Source organism: Anser cygnoides, chromosome 4 (assembly GCF_040182565.1).
Source record: "Anser cygnoides isolate HZ-2024a breed goose chromosome 4, Taihu_goose_T2T_genome, whole genome shotgun sequence".
NCBI lineage: Eukaryota > Metazoa > Chordata > Aves > Anseriformes > Anatidae > Anser > Anser cygnoides.
In genome coordinates, this window is record NC_089876.1 from 39,409,428 (window position 1) to 39,429,035 (window position 19,608).

Here is a 19,608-nt window from a genome sequence, read left to right on the forward strand (position 1 = left end):
TGTTCATGTATGTATATATATTTAATATTTATGTATATTAACTCCCAATGAAAATGAGAAAGTTCTGACTCAAGAGGTATTGATGCAGACAGAGGCAAGACCATTAACTTCTAAAGTTTTTTTTTCTTCCATGTTCACGATAAATGTTCCTCTCTGAGGCTGTAGTTTTCTTCGTAAGCTTTCTGAATATTTCATTTAGTGTACGTATATATAAATATATATATAGCAATTGCATTATCAGAATAAACAGACCACTTATATATTGTGCTAAATGAACCAGAGTTTGACTGACCCTTTGTGAATAATTCAAGACTATTGACCTCTTTTTCTTGTTCTTTCGCTCAAGAAAACCTTTACTTTCATTATATTCTTTTTTATTTCTTTGATTCTATATTTGCTTTGTTTTTCTGTCCAGTACTACAGATGAGTTCTAGCTAAGTATGAAGATAGAAGAGGACCTAACAGTGAATGAATGTTTTTGTAATATAAACTGCCAATGTAAACTAAGGAGAGAGACCAAAATCATGAATACCAGTGAAGGCTTAGCTTTAGACAGAAGATTGTTTGGAATATTTTTTATTATTATTATTTGTAGTTGTGCAGAAAACAGTAAATGCAAGCATATTAATAGAAATCATTCGAAGTAATGTTACTTTCTGAGCAAAATTCCAAGACAAAATTCTGTTCTTAGTTGTCTATTTATGTATTGACCAAATCTGTTTTTTAAATGATGGTTTATTTTTTTTCACTATTATACTCAGCCTGTTCTGTATCTTGTAGCACACAAGAAAGACAGGTATTGTGGGAATATTTTGCACATCCCTCCTAGTAATTCTGCAATGGTCTCTACTTGATCAGATGCCAGACTTCTTATAAACTAAGTCCCCTACCTAATATCCCAACCACCACTCACATAGTTATAATTCGAAAATTTGTGTTCATATTATTCCACAGGTCTAACAATTCATTTTAATTTATTTCATTCTCTGGACTGCAGCCCTGACTAGAAAAAAAAAAAAAATAAAAAATAAATGGCAAAGTCAAACCACATGGAAAAAGAATAAAAAAGCAGGAAGCAGATAGGGACTGCAATTGGGTTCTGTGTAACGGCATATGCTGGAGAAGGATTTTTACCCTCAGCTTGTGAGAAAGCCAGACAGAACAAACAGCTACAAAATGTTTGCAAGTAGCACCCCTCTTTTCCCTGGCACCTCCCTCTACCTCGCTTGTGACTGACAAGGGCTGGTCCCAAAATCTCCCAAAAGAGCTTCCTCCATATCCATGCCAGAAGCCCCGCTCCCTCCCAGTGGCAGAAGGCCCCTGAACTGCTTTTCACGATGACTGACAATCCTTTCACCAGTACAACTGAATTCATGTTCTGCAATTTTTTTTTTTATTTTTTTTCCCTAAGGGCATTCTTTCTTTTTGTTAATGCTTGGTACATATTTGATCTTCTCGCCTCCACAAGACAATCAAACATGTCTCGTCAGCAGTTTACTAATGGAAGAGAAACAGGAAGGACAGAGAGGGGTTACATACACTAGTAAAGTGTAGGGTTTAGATAAAAATTTATAAGGTCTGACCTTGGCAGAGATAAGCCTGATACTTTAACATCATGGCTTTAGATAATCAAACCAAACTTAAAGATGAATTGAAAAACATACAAACCATTATTTTTCTGGTCCCAGAACTAAATCATCATTTTGATGCTTTTGTGACTGCTGCAAGAATTGAACCAAACCAGTTTTTTTGTAGAAACCTAAAGACAACAAATAAAAATTGACAGCTCCTAGCAGGAACTTATTTAATATGAGCCCTATTTGCACTTGATAGTAGCTTCAAAGCAATGTCATGTCACAGCCTATTCCCCTCGCTTGGCTCATCACACGACTCGAAGGCATGTGCAGCACAAACCTTCCCTCCAGCTATATGACACTGAGATGCTTCACTCTGCATTACAACATATCCCATTAATCTGGGAACATTTTACATATGCCCATGATGGTCGGTGGGAAGGAACAGGCAATATCTTTGAGAACATATATTCTGTCCTGGTGGAGACCAGGGTCCTTACTGCCAGCAGTAAGTACCTATGATGTATTATTATTACCTGTGCCCCATTTATGTGACATCTTTGCGTATGTATGTGAAAAACGTAGCTCTATTAGAAAACCAAAGGGTATACATTGTAAAAGCCCATAGTGAGACTCTGATCCTGTGGGAGAGAAAGGTTGTGCAGAGACGTTGTTGAGAATCCATCCTTGGAGAAATTCAAAAAACATCTGGACATGGTGACCCTCCTGGAGTAGGGAGGGTTGGACTAGGTGGTCTTCAGAGGTCCCTTACAACCGGTACCATTCTGTGATTCTGTCCCAAATGGTTTAAGACTCATAGAGATCAGTTATAAGATTTGCCTGTACAGAAATATGGGTTTGACCTGCATAGACAACTCTAACCCTACATGGGGAATAAGAGAAAATAAGCAAGAAATGCAGACTCTGCAGAATTCATAATAGCTTCCCACATATATTTCAATGTATGCAATAGAAAGGATTTGTCTGTCATTGCAACATGAGGCTTGATTTTAGAATGGGTTAAAAGTCTGATCTTGATATAACTAATAAAATGAGTGAAGATATGCAGTTCTGACAGTAATAAATAGAGTAAATAGAGTGTCTCATTTTAAAATACTGATTCATATTAGTTTTACTTCATCAGTTTCACAGAGCTATTCTTGATTTATATCAGTGCAAGAAAGATCAGAAACAAACCCAACATTTGCAACCTTTATATTTACTGTTAAGAAAACTGTGATTCCTAAACTGACCCATTAGAGTTCGAAACCTCCCAGTCCCTCAGTATACCTTTTTTGTTAAATGGCAGTTAATATATTTTTATGACTTTTAATGGTATAATATTTAATATAAATCTGACCCTATTGCTTAGCTTTATAAGTTTTCTTCTCCCTGCAGAATGGACATGCCCTCAGTTGTAATTCGTGAGTCCAGACCTCAGTAGTCCACAGTGAGTAGCCTTTAATGATCAATGGACTTTCTCAGCTTACGCATACAGAGGCAAGGAGTCCTTAACTAATTCTTAAGACCTCAAACTACAGGCAAAGATAGCCATAAGATGAAAATAGATAGCGCATAAAATCTTTCACTGTGCTGTGTTTGTATATAGATGAATCCCTATACGCTGAGCAGAAATTTGGCTCTTGGCAACTGAGAAGGATCCCAAGATTCAATGCTCAAAGGCAGAAGAATTTTTGTTAATTATTTTGAGTGGTATAAGTAACTTCTCTGCTTCCACAAATTATACAGGAGTAAATCTAGAAGCATTAATTTTCCTGAGTTCTGTCTGTACTCAATATGTAGCTATCGTCTTCCTTCATTACTGCAGTTAGTTCATTAAACCTTCTCAAGAGTACAGGTGGTCTGCTTTTTCAATTAGATTACAAGACATTGAAAAAAAAAAAAAAAAGCAAGTGAAATTTTCTCTGTAACTATGACTAATTTTACCTGAATAGTTCATAGATACTGAAGCTTCTTCAAGACAAACATTTTTATTTTCCTTTTACACAAAGGAGTAGAAAAAGTAACTTTCATGAAATACATAATCCTTCGGCACTTGAGTGGCCTTGGTATTTCTCTTCATGGCAAAATCAGATTGAGACTAGCCAAACAGTAGTTTAGAACTAAGTAAATCAGTTTAAAATAATGATTCATGTAGTACTGAAACCTGTGCAAATTCTTTTTTTTTTTCAAGAAATTGAAACATTCTCAAAAGAAATTGTTTATTATGTTGACTTATCATACCTACTCTATCTTCTTGAAAAAATCTATTGTAAAGGGAAATTGTGATGAGGAGAGGAGAGGAGAGACCTACAGGATTTGTGGTATTATCATTTGAGTAAATATGATCTAATGTGCAGGCATGGGGCTGGATTTATGTGTATGTATTGTAACCAATGCTATGGCTTATACATATTCTAAGGAGTTTGAGAGCCGCTGTGATTCTGGAAGGCAAAACATTCCCTCCTCCGTTGTGTAATGAGAAATGTTATACCCCATATGCGTACAAATGCGTACAAATGACTTGCTTACAAGCATCACACGTACATGGAACACAACAAAGTAATATATTGTATTAAGAAAATCACATTTGTTTTGCAGTATAAATGAATAACATAGCAAAAGGTTCAAGATTACTCAACATTAGAATCAACAAATAAAACATGCATAATTTGAATGAGACTGTTCAAATGAAAATGATAATCTACTAAACATAGATAATTCACTGAATTATTTTATTATTTTATTTGATTTGATTTTATATAATAAGAATGCAGACTAGAGACACAGATCCAAATTTCTGATAACTAGCTTGAGTTGTTTCAGCTCACGCATGGACTGTCAACGTGTCTCTGAACTCATTTCACACTTGACCTGCTGGAGGGCAGTGGAGCTATATAGAAATATACACTATTCTCTCTAGTCCCTGACTTTGTTAAAAAGGAAAAAAATGCATCAGAAAAATCTATATTGAATTAATACCCTAAAAGAAAAACCTTATCTCTGAAAGTCTTAAAAAAAAAAAAAAAATAAGTAAGGAAATAAATAAGTAAATAAATAAGTAAGTAAGGAAATAAATTCATGAATTGAAAGCTCTGCCTACCTAAAGAGTCATAGTACCTCTTAAGAGTAATGCTCTGATGCATTAATAGTGGAGGCAGGAGCTCAGTTTAACTATCGCTGCAGCTTAAGGTACACAATTACATTCTTCAGCATCGACATTTTCACCTTGATAAGCATAATAATGCCATGCAGATGCAGACTAAACCCCATAATTTCAGTACTCTGCTTCTACTCACGTTGATTATAATAAGGTATGGCACTGAAGCATGCACGATCCTGCATTTAATTGTCAGCATAGCCCTTCATTTAAACAAGAAGTTAGTTAACAGTGTGCTTTCTACAGTGAATGTGGGAGGCATCTCAAATAGCTGTGGCTAAACAGAGAAAGTTAAAAGCGCCTGTAAAAACACATGCAAAAAAATGGTGATGACAAATTTACCTCCAGTTTCTCAGTGGGTGTTGATGTAAATTGAGAACAAAATATGATATGTTTATATTTGTAGGTAAGAGCCTTATTTTTTTCTCTCCTTATTTTGAATCAGAAAAAGTTTCCCTGCAGTTAGCATTACATCAATATAAAACAGTAACTCAGAGAACAGTGAAGGGTGGATAGGATACATATAGAAGGACGTGAAAAATATCTGAGCATAATAAATGTAAATTGAAAAATTAATATATAATATTAAAACTAAGCTAGAAAAATCACAAAAGATTGCATGTTACCTTTTGCTTACTAATTAACTTCTGGGAGGAAGAGAACAACAACATATAGTAAATAGAAAACTTGATTTAAACTAGGACAGTAGTCATACATACACATTTATATATATGTATGCATATGAATTAATAGTTGAAAAATACACAACTGTTAAAAAAAAAATGAGTGTCCACAATACAGAAAATCCTACCTGAAAGATATGATTTCTTGGATCTTTTAACTAGCCTTATGTTGCAATTCTTGAAAAAGAAGTACTTTAAAAAAAAAAAAAAACTCAACCTTGAAACAATCAGAATAGCCTAGTTTACAACCACTACATAATTCTCTCTTATGTTGCCATAATGTCTCAGTAACACACTTAAATTCCTTCTGATCATATGAAAAGTAGAGATGAGTCTCAAAAATGCATCATTTTGTAAAGGAAATTTCTTCTGGTTTGTTAAATACCACATTATACTTTCTGGGAGTAATTAACATGACTTTTCTTACATACATTTTGTCAGATGATATATGTAAACTGTTGCAAAATTTGTGTGGCTGGTAGCACTTTCACTAAACACCAAGGAGATACCTCGTGACTGACAGTGGAAAGACAGCATATGTCAGAAGGAGAGCTGAGAAGCTGATGGGAGGGAGGTCTGGCATGAAATTGAGCAGGTTATGTGGTTGGCTCCCTGTCACACCACATTTTCTGTTAGCTGAAGTTAATGGCACTCCCAAACTCAGCTCATCTATAGGTGACATGAGACAGACTGTTTTTTTTTGTTTTGTTGAAAATTTCAGGACGGTGCTGTTCTGTTCTCTATGAGAAAGTGAAAACAAACAAACAAGCAAACCAACCAACCAAACAGGGATATCCAGGTAGCCTGACAAAATGCCTCTTCATTGATGTAGCAGCAAAGCTATACATTATTGTACGGAGCTATGTATAATACAAGCCTATATAGAAGTAAGAATGATAATTAATTAGCCTATGAGCTTGCAGTAAATGAAGACTTCAAAACAATTACTGTGGCAGATATAAGAACACTTTTTGTCTCTTTCCAGCTCAGTCTCAAACTTGATGGGGTATAGCTCATCAAGCTCAAACCTCTGCTATGGATTATGATTGATGCAATTCATACTCTTTTGATCACTCGAGGTTTTGATAAAATAAGTCTTTTTATCCTTTTATTTAGATGAAGTAGGAGCTCCCCAGCTTCAGTTAAATTTTGCAGACAAAGCAATAGAAAGGTATTTCCTGCATAGTTTACCTAACAGTGCATGAAATTCATCAGTAGTGCTCAGAATCACTGCCCTGTATTCAGAGGCAAGTGGACTGTATGCTGTTACACAGAATAGCAAGAACCTGGTAATGTTTTCTTGCTTTAATAAAAACATATCTAAGTATCCTCTGTAAGTCTGCTCTCTTCTGTTGAAGGGAGTTTGGGTGGAGAAATAATAAAAAAAAAAAAACTAAGAAAAACAGAAGTGAGGAAAAGCTATTCATGAATCATCACTTCGCATCTTCGCATAATCAAAAGTAACAGAGCTGTAAAATATGAAAAAAATTTGCTTTATGAGACTACTGATTTTATAGGTATAGCAAATAGTTATTTGGTCATACAAGTATGTAACAAACAGTGAAATCAACCTCAAATGCAAATTTTATATATTAAGTTATCACAAGGTATTCAGTTTATTCTATTTTTATAGGCAACAGGAGATACTAAAAACTGAGTAAAATCCTGAATAAAAAAATATACAAAAAAAAAAAAAGAATGCTAAAGTTTCTCAGCAGCAAAAAAAAAAAAAAAAAAAAATCTTAAGCCAAATCCTATAAGATTTAATGTGGCAAGGAAAATAGAACATGATTATCACTGACATGCAACAAATTATTTGACACTCAGACACTCAGTTATGCATGCTTTACTTATACCCTGGGTCAGCTACACAAATCACAGACTAAACATTGCAGAGATTAACTTTGTTTTCCTGTCCCCCTTCCATTCCTTGTTCACTTTTAGTCAGAGAGGACCAGAAGTTTCTGTTAGTCTTGTTAGTTGCTAGTAGCACTGAAACTGGAAGTAGTGACACAGGCCACCAATTTTTATATATTTTTTTTTAGCTACAACCCATGTTCCTGCTGTAGTAGCTCTGCTTCTGGCCACAGGGGAAGGAGCGTACATGATGAGTAAAAGACATTTGTCATAGTATATGTCTTGGAAGGTCTTTCCTCTGATGTATGTGCATCCTGGTTGGGCAGACTGCAGAGGAAGCTGCAGCACAAAGCAGCTAGATAGCAAAATCTTGTCCTAATGGAGTAAAGTACTATGTTGATAGTAAGGCTTGCAATTAATTTAAAAAGTGCACATTAAGTGCTCATAGTTTTGAAGAGAAGTGTAGTGCAATTCAAACGTTGGGTGCTGTAAACTTCTTGAACTTTAATTAACCACTACATTCATATATATTTGGAAAAAAAAATAGTATTTCTTTCATGGGAGAAAAAGTTGAATGTGTTTAGATGAATCGTTAATATCTGTCAGCAAATGATTACCAGATCTCAGAGGCAAACATAATCTAATTGGCCCTTAGCATTTAGAAGCAGCTGAGTGATTGGGAGAATACTGTACATATTATCTTATCTTAATAATTATATAGAGTTTATATGACAAATTATATTGAAGGCAACATGCATAACCATTTATTATTCAGAATGTGAGGTGAAATGAGACAACAGCTAATCCCCACAACAAACAGTGCTCTTTATACATTAATACTGATAAACCGAAGTAGTCAGACTAAATTGTGTCTAGCTTTGCCTCTATAAGCCAATTGGCACCTCTGAAGTTGCCCTGATATAACAAAAAAGAGAGTTTGTTCAGTAATTTAGTTACATCTGCATTCATTTTGCAACACACTTTGTATTGCCATTATGCTCAGAATTATATATATATAAAAAAAAAAAAGATATTTACTACTTCATGTGAAGTTACCTTTCAAAACTAATGATAAAATTAATGTTGGAGGGGGAAGATACACAACCACCTTCTCATCAAAATCTTTCTAAGATTCCTTAACAGGATGCTGTAAAATCAATATAGCACCATTATCATAATGCAACCATTTTCTATGCATTCTTCCTGTGGCTGGTTGCTTCATTTTCTTATCAAGATTGTATCCTCCTCCTTCACTTCACTTCACTGCTGCTGTGACCACATTTTTCTGTGCTTTAGTATGGATGAAATAAAAATACCTTTCCTGGGTGCATAGCTTTGCCTCTTGATTGTAATGGAGCCTAAATAACTTGTCTTGCTTAGATCAGCTAAACCATAAATTAACTCAAGGTGACATGAAGCATACAAACCTTTTTTTCTTTCTTTTTCTTTTTTTTTTCTTTTTTATATAAATAGTCATCTACTAGCTAGATAGTATCTGTGTGTAGTTTCCAACACCTATCAGTCAGAGTTGCTCTTATTCAAGATCCTTAGCCTGCACTAATTAGGAGCTAGAATTCTATTTTCTTTTATATCATTCTTATTTGTGCTTCCCTTCCACATACAGATATAGATCTTCATCTATAAATATACAAGCTCCACGGAATAATTATGTTCTTACAGTACTTGGCAGGGGGAAGCCTTTAGGCAATGTCACAATCATGAAACTCTTTAAAACTCTCACTGTTTTAGAGTTTGCCCTCACAAGCCTGAAGTGATTTTTTTAAAATCTAGTATTAGGAGATCATACTCCGGTGTCCTTTAGACATACAGCTTATATGAGATCAGTCTAAACTGCAGATCCACATGTGACATAGATTTGTTAATTTTAGATGTGGTATTCCCAAATGGTTCCTTCATTGCTCCCTATGCACAGAAATTGGCCTAATTTTCTTCTCATTGGTTCCACGGTAACAGAATACGATCTTCATTGACACACTGGCATAATGATAACATAAATAAGATCAGTACTGGACCAGCTGCTTCTTCTATGGTGCAAAGAAATGCATTTCTATTTGAATGTAGGAAACAAAAAAGTTGAATCCAGAATTCTTTTTTTCATTCAAAGATTATTTCCATATATTATTAATTGTAAAGGTGGTGTCTTTAAAAAAAAAAAAAAAGCAGATATTTGAGTTCATATGGGTTCCAGGAAGTAAGGGACCCATATAGAAATGAGTCTTAATAGTGTCTTAATAGAGTCTTAATTCACTTAATAGTGAATTAAGTGAATCAGAATAGTGAATCAGAAAATGGAAATCATAGATGTAATCTTTTGAACACAGCTATGAACTGATATTTAAGATCAAATATCATCCGATGTGGATTTGATTATGATCTTCCTTTAAGAAATTAATAAAATTAATCAAAAATATTGTATAAATAGTATGAATACAGAATCATTTTTTGTTTGCTTGTTTCTAGTTCTTTTAGTTTTTCTCAGTGTATAAACAGTTTTTAAATGGTTCTTATTTTTTCTTGCATATTTCTGCAGTTACTTAACTATGATCTGTTATATAGTAACATAAATATAAGTTCATGTACAGAGCATGCTGTACAGTCTGTTATTCATATTTGTGGAATAAAAAATCTAATACATGTTCAAAATAAAGTTAACATTAATTATGGAAAAAAATTACTTGCTAGTTTTGTTTGCACATAAGTATTTGTTGGGATGTACAGTTGCATACAAGCAATAGCAACTGTTCATAAAATTTAGAAAACTTTACCTCATAACATGTTTTGGTAAGGGAAGTGAGAGATCATCTTGCTTTTGAAAAAAATCTCATTTGATTGTGAGATTACTGAGTGTTCCCATTGGTAAAATTAAGAGATTGCTAATGAAATACCATACCTTGACGTCCTTTTCCTCTGCTTCAGGTCTGTATCTTGTTGTTTAGGCCTGGAAACAAAGAAAATATATCAGTAATAAGTGTCACCAGTAACAAGTCACATTCTTGTGTTACCCGACCCTGTTTTTCCTGAATACTTTCAACTTGCAAGTTCCATCCCTGATTTGGGTAAAGACATCTGGAATGAAAGTAAGTCTGGTTTTGAGTATATGCAGTTAGTGGTTATTTGCATTAGAGAAATATAAGAGAGAGGAAAATTAATAAATTAAGCACCCAGGTATATAAACACTGATGAGGACGTAATGGAGACACCAGCAGAAACAGCTCTCAGGTCACTTGACCAGTGAGTCTCTGGAGTTGCTCAGAGGCTAGGAGAGATCCAGCCAGAACTGTCTAAACAATAAGGCATAAATAAAATTATCATGGGTCGCCTGGGAAAGAGCAAGCTTAACACAGGATATTTTGAGCAGATTATGGGAACGTGCAAAATTTATTATGGGAAGTTTAAGGAGAAGGGCTGAGGGAACAAAGTGGACCATGGAGGACTAGGCGTTGGAAGATGAACATTGAGAAGACAACTTCCCTGGGGAGGGAGTGCAGCACAGAAGGGGCTTACCTAGAGGATTTGAGTTATCTCCATCCCTGAAGATTTGGGAAGACAGAGCCAACCAAGGCTTTCTTGAGCTACTGGTGGTGTAAGTCTTGCTTCAATGTTCGGGCTCCTTCCAAACAATTTTTTTTATGATTGTTCCTCGGTTTCTCATGAGCTCAGCAGATCATGAGAGCAGGTGCTAAAAAAGCAAGAGAAATACTATAACTGTTAATAAGAACAGATATAGCTACACATTCCATTCTCCCACTGGTGAGCTGTTTGTGTAGCTGTCAGATATAGGAATTCAACAGTTGTTGATTTTCCACTATGGCTAACACCAGAAAATGCTGGAAAATGAGGAAGTTAGAAACATGTTGCTGATGTTTTCAAAATAAATATTTTACTCAAAATATATCATAAACATGAAATCCCATAACATTGAGTTCCTGAAAAATAATCAATAACATTTATTTCTCAAAACCTTGTAAAACATTTCATAAACATCAAAACATACTACTTTGAAGAAAAATAGGTCAACTGCAATACTGTTGCAATATGTAAGAAATTGAGTGAAGTATCTTAATCATTTTTTTTACACAGAGTCAGTACTGTCTCAATCCAAATGAAACGTATTGAAATGGATGTTCGTCATTGCTTCCCAAGCCCCACTGGGCTCTTGATACGTAGTTCATAATTTTCTAGAGTAGAAGGGATAAAATCAAAACTGGAATGAGTCACAAATCTTAACTGAATTCTTTTAATGGCATAATTTTCAACAGTGATTATTTCATGCTTTCATATTAATTTGAATATAGCTGAGTTTAGGCTGCTATTTAACCCTCTTTATATTCATTTTTTGAGCGCATTTGTGATTATGGTACAAGTATACCAAAGAGATGTGAGTGTTCTTTTTTTCCTTATTAAATTGTGATTGTTTGATTCCTACATGTGAGAAACTAAGTTGTGTTTTTGCAGTAGAGAACTAATTTTCTGTATTCCAAGGTAGTTGTGTAGTCATAATAAGGAGAAATGCTAAGTAGATAAGTGGACAGTAGAAGGCCTCACTGTTCCAAAATAAGGTAGAAGTTTGAGAAAAACTGGATGAGCAGTGTTAGAACAGTAAAACAAAGATCACAAGTTCTCAAAACATAAGAAAGGAGAAATTAAAGGGTTGAAAAAAAGAAAAATTGTACATATATGGTATAGAGGAGCGTTGAGTAGCTTCTGAACCTGTAGTACTCAGCCAATGAGGAAACAGGGGAGGTGATCAGGCGTTGGGTAATAGGGAATAAAAGGTTACAATTTGTTTACTAAAATGCACTCCTAATTGACAGGACGCCCGCCATTGCAATCACGAATAAAATAGCTTCACAGAAGATCCTATCTGAAGAAAATTATTTGGGATTTTTCTCACAACATCAACCAATAAGTGTGCCAAGGCTCCTGTTAGGCTAGTTCAGAACCTTCCCCCCCCCCCCCCCCCCCGGGTTATTTTGATAAGGAGAAAAATGTAATCCAACTGTGGTTGTAGGAGAAGGGAAAATAAAAACAAAATATCTCATATGATTTTGAAATAATTTGTTACTGACTAAATTCCAAGTATTGTTTAAATAACTCAATTGTTTGTATCTACTTCCAGATGTAAGCATGTGAGTATTGCTGAGTGAATGAACTCTTAGTATGAAGTGCTTTGGGTCCACAGATGATAATAGTTGATAACACTCCAATCCTTCTGACGGCATCTTTAGTGGCAGTATTTTATACTGAAATATAAATATTTCTGAAGAATATTCAGTTTAATCTTTATAAAAAGTTTTCATGTCAGCACATAATAGAGACACAGAGAACAATATTATTTTTTGACCAGAGAAAACTGACACACATCTTACTACTTTTCACTTAGTTCATTAAACTTATGAATAAATGAAATGAAAAAAAAAAAAAGTTTAAGGTAAGATTCATCTCATCTTCTCATCTTAAAATAGATACCTAAATTCTGTCAGATGATCTGCACCCTTAAAATGTCTCCACTGACTATGAATTAATTTGACAGTGACAAACTTAGTTGCAAAGTCTGCAGTGCTGACAGCTAAACATAGGCGAGATTAATCCATCCCCAAGCCACAAATTTTGCCAATAAGTCTCTGTATCACTTTGATTTGGATGATCTCTTTTACTGAATGTGGAGACCAGAAAGCACAATTGAACTTAAAATGGATGCATACATAATTATGCATTGATAAAACACACAGCAGTGCATGGGTCATGAGTGTCATACCAGTCTAGGCATTCATACGCTCCCCCTGCTGCCCCAGTAGAGCCCTCAGGCAAGTGCTTCCCAGGAACACAGGCTGATCCTCAGCCTTGGTGAGCAGCCATCTCCCTCCACTCTGCATCTTCCCTTAATGATTTTATTTCTCATCGTGTCTGTGCATTTCTTCTCTCAAACTTTGATGAATTTATGTTGATGTTTTAAACTGTTACTAAATCAGCACCTCTCTCTTTTGTACTTTCATTAAAACTGCAACACCTAGAACTGACTTTGGGACAGAATAAGGAAGAATTGGTAAAGTGTTCTTATTTCAGCATTTGTTTTACCTTGAGAAATACACTGAGAAATGCATTTTTTTTTTTTTAATCTAATTAACTGCTCTATACACATCTCAGGATTCAGAATTTTCCTTTTTCTCTTAAAACTTCTCTAAACACTGCTGCTGTCTCTGTCTTAGTAGATCTCCATAACAATGAAATGGTGACCTTTTAGTTACTTCCCAAATAACATCAATTTTTGACATTCTAAACCTTGGCCATTGTACTATATCTGAGCTCTTTGACCTAGTTTCTTGTTTATTGCAGCAAAATTATTAGAACTGTTCACTAACCAGACAGTTAACACCATTTCATTTTTTTTTCCAGATATTAAGATTGCTTGCAAAAGAATTAGGCTAAAATTAAATTGTAGCAACTCAATTTTTGCTTCTAGTCATTTGGGAGTTGTTTTTTCTTTGATAATTCATTAAGAATTAAATTATATTTATTTGTTCAAAACATCCCACTGGCCTTTAATATCTTGAAATATATTAATAATTTAATATCTTACCCTCACCTCCAGAGAATGGGTCTAATTTAATGTGAATTTCTCGTGCTCTTCTCTAAACCCTGTAAGATACGATCACATTCTCCTTCCCATTTTTCTTTCTCATTGAAGGTGAGCTTTGGTTTTGGAGAAGGGTCTTGCACAAAATTGCTATCACAGAAAACAAATGTGCACAACAGTAACTGATAAATCTTGGAAGAATTTGGATAAGTCAGATATTCAATCTCTGCTTCAATGTTTTTTCTTTTAATTAACACAGTTCTCAGATAATTTAAACTTCCATATCAAAGGCTTCTGGCCTCTGCTTCAGTGCAGTAGTCATTTATGAAACTTGGATAAAGATATATGTTCAGACTTCAAAACAGGCCGAGATTAAGACTGTCCAATACAGGTCCTTGTCATTGAGTTATTCTTTGTTTTGCCTTTTTTGTGTGTGTGTGTTTTCTTTTTTTTTCTGTTGTGGTTTAACCTGGCCGGCAGCTAAACACCACACAGCCGTTCGCTCACCCTCCCCCCTCCCTCTCTGGGATGGGGGAGAGAAACGGGAAAGTGAAGCCGGTGAGTTGAGATAAAGACAGTTTATTAAGACAGGAAAATAATAATAATAATAATAATAATAGTATTACTAATAATAATGTGTAAGAAACAAGTGATGCACAATGCAATTGCTCACCACCCGCTGACCGATGCCCAGCCTATTCCCGAGCAGCCGGCCCCCCCACCCCGGCCAGCCACCCCTATATATTGTTTAGCATGACGTCAGATGGTATGGAATACCCCTTTGGCCAGTTTGGGTCAGCTGTCCTGGGTCTGTCCCCTCCCAGCTCCTGCTGCACCCCTAGCCTGCCCGCTGGCAGGACAGAGCGAGGAGCTGTAAAGTCCTTGGCCTGGTGTAAACACTGCTCTGCAACAATTAAAACATCAGCATGTTATCAGCGCTCTTCTCATCCTAATCCAAAATATAGCACCCTACCAGCTACTAGGAGGAAAATTAACTCTGTCCTAACTGAAACCAGGACATTTTCAAAAGGTATAATTTGCCAGATATCATTCACAGATTGATAAAGAAAGACATTCAGGATTATATAATATGCATATCCAGGCCTTCCTATTTTTGAAAATATTTCTTTATTTAACTTTAAACCTCATTTTTTTTTATAGTCAGGACCATGAAAACTTATCTCCTCCTAGTAGTTGTTCTTGATGTTCTTTTTGTTGTTGTTGTTGTTGTTCCATTTTTATTCTCTCAACTTCGTACTCTCAGTGCTACCTTGCCTTCCCCTCCATCTCCTTGTTTGCTTTTTCTTTCTATCAGCTACATTTCTCCCATGGCCTCATGGAAAGCACTCTTTATCGTATACTGAAATTTACTTTTTAGCTTTTCAATGTAAGCATTAATTTCAACTTGCATGTTGGCACTACCACTTTTTTTTTTTTTTCATACTAGCAAATACGTAAATGTTTACCATCCATTTATACTGACACTCAGACACTTGCTACCATCACCACGTATTTGCTGGGAAAGCACAAATTCTTCCTTATTTTCCTACTCAGGAACAACAAGGGGTTGCTAAGTCAGTCTTTCTCCTGTGACAAAGGTATGAACCAGGGCCCCTTGTGCTGGAGTTGCAGTTGGTTACTCATGGCAGAAAGTCCTGTTTAGGACCTGTCTGATGTTTACTTCTGGAGCTCACCACCAAGACTACTGATGGTAGCTTGCCCATTTCATTGCTAAGCCAGCCAGGCCAGTTTAATGTGATATATGCTGTTAGTGCTGTCTTTTCTCTTAAGAAACCAGCAGCATGTGAAGTATGAATTTGTTCCTCCAGTTGTGTTGAAAGATCTTTAAACTACAGTAGAGGTTCCAGCAGTTTACTGGAGTCTGTAAAGTAGCATAGCTATTTCTATTATAGATTAATGTGTCTTTGATGAGGGAGGATTCCATCTGTAAATTTACCACAGCTTATTCAAGATAAAGCAGGATTTTTTTTTATTTTTTTTTTTAATGCATCAGGTCAAAAGCTAGGCAAAGTTTATTTTGGTGAAAGTTGGAAAAGAACTGTCACCTTCCTCATCTTGTTTTGCATTATTATGCCTATACAAATAATAATTTGATTGATTACTAACACATTATTTCTGACCTCCACAGTAACTACAAAAATGCCCCTCAGAAAAAAAAATGTATACTACATCAGACACTAACATTTGAAACACATGAAAATATAAGTGTATCTACTTTCTACTGCAGCTTTTCAGGCTTAAAAAAAAACAAAAAAAAAAAAAAAAGAACTATTTGATTCACTAATGGAGAAATTTTTAAGTATGCTGCAAAGAAAGGCAAAGTCCATAAATAATTTGACTTAGCAAAGCCGAAATAATAGTTGACACATCATATACGTAATTAAAATGTTATACCAGGCAAAACACATCAGCAAAATTCAGGAAAAATATTAGGCTATGTACCTGTTTCATGTATATTACCTCATATTTTCTAGGACCAACAAGCATGCTCCCACCACTGCCCTCTCCATCTTTCTTCTCCCTATTTCCCTTCCTTCCTCCACCTACTCCCACCTCACTTTTCTCCTGACATATGTAGTAACTCCCTCGATCAATTTTCACTTTACATTTGTTAACAAGCACTTAATAGCTCTCTCTGAAAAGGTGAAGAAACAAAATCATTCACTGTACTGCTGGATAGGAGAATTGCAGGTAGTTTAAGAGAATAAACCTAAAAAATCAAGTCACGGTACCTGTCATAATTAGAGGCAATACTGACTGACTGCTATTTGGCTTGCTAAGCAGAAGGTAGGGGCCATCTTGCCTGTTGCAGGTACACCAGGTTGCTGCACACCAGCTGTAACAATCCCTAAGAAAGTAAATAATTGTGTCTGTAAGGTTATTTCAGAACTTTAAATGCTAAGATTTAAAATCTCTCATGTGAGCACAGATGGAGACAATGCTGTCACTGCAAAGGTTGCCATTAGAAACAGATTGAGCCCGATAATCAGACTGGACTACTAATGGCTACAAGTACACTTTGCCTAACCAGTACTGGCAGGATGCTTTCCTTACAGTGATAAATGTACAAGCTGTGATTTGCATTTCATTTCCAACCTTGGCAGGCTAAAATAATCTGTTAATGAATGAAGACATCTTTAAGCGTGCAGCTGTATGCCAACAGCAGTTGGTAATCCTCCATATCCATCTTATTTCATTCCATTTACAATTCCACTTATAATCAAGCAACGAATAAACTACTGATGCTTGGCCAGCAATACTGACATGACCTTAGAAAGTGTTTGAAACCTGCAAAAAAGCAAAATACGCTTGTCACTGGTATTGCTTACATTTTCACTTCAACATGCAGACAAGCGGTGCATTTGAAAGTCATTCTGAAAATAAACTGCAGCAAACTCAATAAAAAACTTTTATTTTAAACATATCACACACACACACACACACACAAAAAGCTGTTAGGAAATGGCTATTAAAAGTAACATTCAGTATGAAATGTTTCTGCAGCTCATTTGTTTGATATAGCATATAATTAAATCAGTAACAGAGTACATAAAAAACAATAACAATTTCAGTAAATCCCAGAGATTTACTTTATCATGATATTGCCATTAAAAAGACAATTCTACAGAAAGCTGGAAAACTTTGGCTGTATAATTCTCAGTAACAAAGGTAAAACTGTTTCTTATTTAGTGCAAATCAGAGCAAATAAAAGGTATAGTAAATTTCAGTACTCAGTCACCCTCTGCATAATATACCTTCTCTTTTGCTTAGGTCTACGTAGTTACTATGGGCAACAATAAAATAATTTTCCCATTCCTTCTTTTGCCTTGAAGGAACTGAGCTGCTGCCAGAAATTAAGAAGTCATCTGTTTTGTGACTAGAGGAAATAATTTAGTAATAATTATTGCTGCTTCTCACCTTCCAGCATAATTCAATTTCAATAACTTTGTTAGAATTTCTTTATTATTTATCCTCTTTTATAATTCAGTCAATTCAATAATGAACAGTAAAGAATTATTGATTCTTTTTTTCCCTAACTCTTTATGATCTCCTTTGAGATTTCTACAACACTACATTGACCAAAGAATTATTTTAAGTGATAGTGCAAAGTTCACCTTATATTCACACTGTAGTATTTAGTTTAACTGAATTACTTGGAGTAGCTAAACAACTATGGTTAAAAAAAGCTTATAAAACATGAAGAGAATGCTTTCAACACATATCTGACAATTTGCAATGAGAAAATTTCCTTACCTCTTCAAACTTCAGCAAAATAGCAGCCTTATGGCAAATGAACACTTAGTACTAAAAAGTCAATATTTCAGTTAAATTGTGTACTTGCATTTAAAATTTGTTTGGAAGTAGATTTTTACCTTTGTTATAAAAGCACAATGTAAGCTAAGAACTTTTAAAAACACTTTTTACCATATCAGACCACTTAGAGGTCATATAAGTCACATATATCCTGCAAATTTGAAATTCGAAAATACAGTTTGGTATTTATTGTGTTATAATACTGTATTTATCATCTTCAAGATGAGCAGTGTGTAAGTCGGTATGATTAAGTGTTTACTTAGGCTGTCAGATAAAATAATTAAGCCCACAATGAAACAAAGTCTACCAAATTGCTTATTAAATTACTTGATGTAGCTCTGACTAATTTTTATTGCAGTTCTTGTAAATAACAATATTTTAATTGTAATAAATTTTAATTATTGGCAGGTAACTAATTACTACTTACTAGCAAAAAGATATATAAAAGTCTATATTACAAAATTGTTTTAGCTTTCATGGGGTAATCACACAAAGATTTAATTGTCCTTGATTTCCTAGGCTGCTATATATATATATATTTATATATTAATATCATGCCCATCTCTTAATGCTTTTTTCACATACCTTGCTGTGGTGGAGGGTGGTATTTGGACATGAAGTGTGGAGCAAGAGCAGCAGGGGAGATTGCTCCCCAGCGCTGATGTGGAGGTGTGCAGATCAGATCAGTGTTGTCTGGGGCACTGTGCATGGTCTGAGCATTCGTTAGGTCCCACTCTGACCACAGCTGCTTGTTTCCTGGCTGCCAGAGGCAGAAGAAAGATGCTAATGCAGGCTCCAGCACTTCACTGTTTGGTAATTTCACTTTGCTGCTCCATTTCCCTCCTCCACCCACCAAGCTACTCTGTTCCCAGCCAGTCGCAGCAGCTGTAAAAGTAACAAGACCTCTGAAGTGTTATCCCCACAGCGCTTCAACAGACCTCATTACCGTCACACTTTGATGCATCATTGGAAGCATCTGGAGGTAGCGGAGATATGAAAAAGCCTTGGGCATGAAGGCAACAGGTAGGAGGGTGATATAAACGCTGCAAGCCACTTGATGAAAATTTGCAGAAGCAGGGGTAACTAAGCTAAAAATAAAAATTATGGATAAACCAGAAATACAATTTATCCAAATACAAACAGAACTATTTTTAAAGGTTACAGTCAGTTGACAAGAGCTGTTATACCCTATACGTCTCTTTTGTTCATGAGATTCAACAAATCTTCACATATTTCTTACCTGTTAGCCTGTTTTTTCCCTTCAGTCTCACAGCAAGTATTAGTATTTTTCCCAACTTCTTTCTCTTCCCAATTTTCTGTTAGATAAAATATGATACCCAAAATCAGTAAAAATATGATACCCCAAATCAGTAAAAATATGACTAGCTTTATTTAACCCAT

At 35.2% G+C, this 19,608-nt stretch overlaps 1 long non-coding RNA gene across 1 annotated transcript; it reads right to left on the minus strand.

The window, feature by feature from the left end:
• Window positions 1-5,718: 5,718 nt before the first annotated feature.
• On the minus strand, window positions 5,719-15,281 carry LOC106040956 (uncharacterized). Its single transcript, XR_010831120.1, has 4 exons — window positions 14,546-15,281; window positions 10,800-10,974; window positions 10,186-10,233; window positions 5,719-6,886 (listed from the first exon to the last, which is right to left on the minus strand). It is a non-coding gene; the product is annotated as an uncharacterized lncRNA (long non-coding RNA).
• Between the last annotated feature and the right edge of the window lie 4,327 nt (window positions 15,282-19,608).